This window comes from Mandrillus leucophaeus, unplaced genomic scaffold (assembly GCF_000951045.1).
Source record: "Mandrillus leucophaeus isolate KB7577 unplaced genomic scaffold, Mleu.le_1.0 Scaffold404, whole genome shotgun sequence".
Taxonomy (NCBI): Eukaryota; Metazoa; Chordata; class Mammalia; order Primates; family Cercopithecidae; genus Mandrillus; species Mandrillus leucophaeus.
The window spans coordinates 824585-827175 of record NW_012104299.1 but is presented as its reverse complement, the minus strand read 5'-3'; the positions used below and the strand labels follow the sequence as shown (position 1 = coordinate 827175).

The window sequence follows — 2591 nt, the reverse complement described above, 5'->3', positions numbered from 1 at the left end:
CAATCCTAAGTAAAAAGAACAAAGCTGGAGGCATCATGCTACCTGACTTCAAACTATACTACAAGGCTACAGTAACCAAATCAGCATGGTACTGGTACCAAAACAGATACATAAACCAATGAAACAGAACAGAGGCCTCAGAAATACCACACATCTACAACCATCTGATCTTTGACAAACCTGACAAAAACAAGCAATGGGGAAAGGATTTCCTACTTATTAAATGGTGTTGGGAAAACTGGCTAGCCATATGCAGAAAAATGAAACTGAACCCCTTCCTTACACCTTATACAAAAATCAACTCGAGATGGATTAAAGACTTAAACGTAAGACCTAAAACCATAAAAACCCTAAAAGAAAACCTAGGCAATATCATTCAGGATATAGGCACGGGCAAAGACTTCATGATTAAAACACCAAAAGCAACAGAAACAAAAGCCAAAATTGACAAATGGGATCTAATTAAACCAAAGAGCTTCTGCACAGCAAAGGAAACTATCGTAAGAGTGAACAGACAACCTACAGAATGGGAGAAAATGTTTGCAATTTATCCATCTGACACAGGACTAATATCCAGAATCTACAAGGAACTTAAAGAAATTTACAAGAAAAAAAAAAAATCCAAAAGTGGGCAAAGGATATGAACAGACACTTCTAAAAAGACGACATTTATGCGGCCAACAAACATACTTCATATAAGAGGCTATCCAAATGGTCAATAAACATTAAAAAAGATTTTGATATCGTTAGTCATGAGGGAAAATGCAAATTCAAACTATACATCTGCCATACCAGAATTGCTAAAACCATAAAAAACTTACAGAGTTTCAGCAAGGATGGAGAGCCACGGGAACTTTCAGTCTTGCTAGTGGAAATGTAAACTGGTACAACCACTTTGAAAAACTTTATCAGCAGTGTCTACTATGATTACACTTCTAAGTCAACACTCAAAAAAATGTGTATACTTGTGTACTAAGAGACACATAAAAGAGTATTCACAGTACAATCACTTGTAATGTCAAAAACCAAAAGTCTAACCACAGTACAACGGATACATAAATTGTGATATATTCATACAATAATTTTAAAAATCCATTGCTAAATGCAACAACATGGATCAATCTCACAACATAATGCTGAGCAAAAGAAGACAGAAACAAAAGGGAACATGCTTTATGAATCAAAAACAATGAAAACAAATCTATGGTGACATAATACAGAACAGTGGTTCCTTCTTCAAGAGGTGATAAAAGACAGGGAGAGAGCAAGAAAGAGTTTCTCAGGAGGTAGCTACATTCTCTATCTTGACCTGAAAGGAGATTTCATGGATATATACATTTTGTAAAACTTCATCAAGATTTACACTTTGATGTGTCTTGTATGTGTGTTACATTTTAACAGTTTGCCAAAAGACAAAGAATGAACTATAGCTATATTTATTAACATGGATAAATCTGAAAAATCTGATGAGTGAAAGGAGCAAGTCTCAAAATAATAGATACAGTATAATTCTACTTATATGAAATTCAAAATAAAGAGAGAGGTAAATAACTGATTAACACAAAAGACAGGACAGTGATTTCCTCTCAAACAAAGGGAAGAAGAGGCAATCGGAGAAGGGTGCCCAGCGGTCTTCTGGAGAAATGTAATATACTATTTACTGGCTAGGTTGAAAGTATAGAAATGTTTATCTTCTAGTGGCTCTTTAAACTGTACCCGTGCACCGTACACATTTTTTGTATGCATGCTATGTTTCACAGCTATAAAAAATTTTTAAAGCAATACAACTACTGAATTATAAATTATGAAAAACCAAAATGAGAACTTCTGATTTCCTGTCTTTTCATTCATCTGAGCAGCAGGTAATATTGTTTTTTACCATCTGCAGAACAGTCTTCTTTGGTATTACTAAATATACTTATGAAACATAAAAATAAATAACAATAATCCAGTAAAGTATCAAATAATGCTGAAAATTAAAAAATGAAAATAACTTCCAACGATCCACAACATATTTATATTAATTTTTCAAAAAGAACTTTATTAGAAAGAAAAAGAAAACTAAATGAAAAACATAAGATGCTTAACAAAACTAGAAAAAGGTGAGCATAGATCCATAAGCACTTTAAGACTTCATATTTCCAACTACTTACTTTAAAATGGCACACTTGATTTTAAAACTTAGAAATAAAAACCAAATTTTAAAAAGCGTACATTTAAATCATTGTTTATTAATATATCTCTGACTTAGAATACTCAATATTTAAATTTCATTAAAATTAAATGTTAAAATATAAGCTTACTGTTATCCATTTTTATAAAAAGGACAACCCAAACTGTTCAATATTACCTGACAAAGAGAAACTTGTTTGTGAAATTAAAAGATGTTATTACAGGCCGGGTGCGGTAGCTCACGCCTGTAATCCCAGCACTTTGGGAGACCAAGGCGGGCGGATCACAAGGTCGGGAGATCGAGACCATCCTGGCTAACACGGTGAAACCCCATCTCTACTAAAAATACAAAAAATTAGCCGGGCATGGTGGCGGGCACCTGTAGTCCCAACTACTCGGGAGGCTGAGGCAGGAGAATG

General features: G+C 33.9%; 1 protein-coding gene across 2 annotated transcripts in view; it reads right to left on the bottom strand.

The window, feature by feature from the left end:
• Positions 1-2591, bottom strand: part of CEP112 (centrosomal protein 112kDa) — a 587957-nt gene that overhangs the window by 562787 nt on the left and 22579 nt on the right. The gene's annotated exons all lie outside the window — the stretch shown is intronic.